General features: G+C 43.7%; 1 pseudogene; it reads left to right on the top strand.

Moving 5' to 3' along the window:
• The first annotated feature begins 530 nt into the window (after positions 1-530).
• On the top strand, positions 531-1,105 carry LOC110502151 (ADP-ribosylation factor-like protein 4C; annotated as a pseudogene).
• The last annotated feature ends 479 nt before the right edge of the window (positions 1,106-1,584 follow it).

The raw sequence follows: 1,584 nt of genomic DNA, 5'->3' as shown, positions 1-1,584 counted from the left end.
TGCTGAGTTTATGTACATATACTGTAGGTAGGGATAAAGTGACTAGGCAACATGGTATATAATAGACAGTAACAGCAGTCTACTGTAGGTAGGGGTAAAGTGACTAGACAACAGGATAGATAATAGACAGTAACAGCAGTATACTGTAGGTAGGGGTAAAGTGACTAGACAACAGGATAGATAATAGACAGTAACAGCAGTATACTGTAGGTAGGGGTAAAGTGACTAGACAACAGGATAGATAATAGACAGTAGCAGCAGTATACTGTAGGTATGGGTAAAGTGACTAGACAACAGGATAGATAATAGACAGTAACAGCAGTATACTGTAGGTAGGGGTAAAGGATAGATAATAGATACTAGCAGCAGTGTGTGTGGTGAGCGTGCTATGAGGGGGTGTGCGTGTTGTGATGTCAGTGTAAGTATTCCCTGTGCATGTACATAGTCAGAGCAGGGGAGTTAGTGGAAGAACGGGTCAGCTCCTTTTTCCTGCTGACAGTGAGAGAGAAGTTGTTCCTCTCAAAATGAAAATGGGCAACAGTTTCTCCAACATATCTGCTTTCCAATCACTACACATCGTGATGTTGGGTTTGGATTCAGCTGGCAAAACGACTGTTCTTTAGCAATTCGATTCAACACTGAGAAAATCAAACTGAGTAATGGTACCGCGAAGGGGATCAGTTGTCACTTCTGGGACGTCGGAGGTCAGGAGAAGCTGCGGCCCCTGTGGAAATCCTACAGTCGGGGCACGGACGGCATCATTTATGTGGTGGACTCAGTGGACGTTGACCGGTTGGAGGAGGCTAAAACAGAACTGCATAAAGTCACAAAATTCGCAGAGAACCAGGGGACACCTCTTCTGGTGATAGCCAACAAGCAGGACCTGCCTAAATCTCTTCCAGTCGCAGACATTGAAAAACAGCTGGCTCTCCACGAGCTCACTCCATCCACCTCATACCACGTCCAACCTTGCTGCGCCATCATTGGCGAGGGACTTCACGAGGGTATGGACAAACTATATGAGATGATAGTAAAGCGGAGAAAATCTTTAAAGCAAAAGAAGAAACGATAACGACCGCCCATGTGTCGTAACCTATATGGACAATTTTTTTTTTTTGAAGTAACATCCCATAGCCTACCTATAGGCCTACTGTGATTGACTATGGACATGCTGGTTTTTAATGTGAACTATTGAGTTGACCTGATGGAGAAACTCAGTACAGGTACATTAGTACAGGTGTTTGACAGCGAGGGTGACTGAAGGGGTGGTCACCCAGTTCAATGACTTTCGTCTATCAGAGAGCTAATGGGTATCTCTCTAGTCAATGCTGATCTGCCAGACATTACTACTTAGTCTGTTACTCTCAATCTAGAGGGTGCTGTGTAGCCTAATCATTTTACGATTTAATGTGTGACTAATTTGAGCTCACAAACCAGAAGGATGGATATGGTTTTTCAGGTTTTAGAATGGAGGTGTTTTGGAAAGGCCTACCTGTTGGTGTTGGATGTGTTTCAAACCTATTCTGTTTTTCCAGTCCACCAACAAGCAAAGCAAGGGTTAATTTGTGTGTCATTTATATTTCT

The sequence above is a fragment of the Oncorhynchus mykiss genome, chromosome 22, assembly GCF_057628025.1.
Source record: "Oncorhynchus mykiss isolate SJ-2025 chromosome 22, ASM5762802v1, whole genome shotgun sequence".
NCBI classification, from domain to species: Eukaryota; Metazoa; Chordata; class Actinopteri; order Salmoniformes; family Salmonidae; genus Oncorhynchus; species Oncorhynchus mykiss.
Note: the sequence above shows the minus strand (reverse complement) of the source record. Positions and strands in the feature narration are given on the sequence as shown.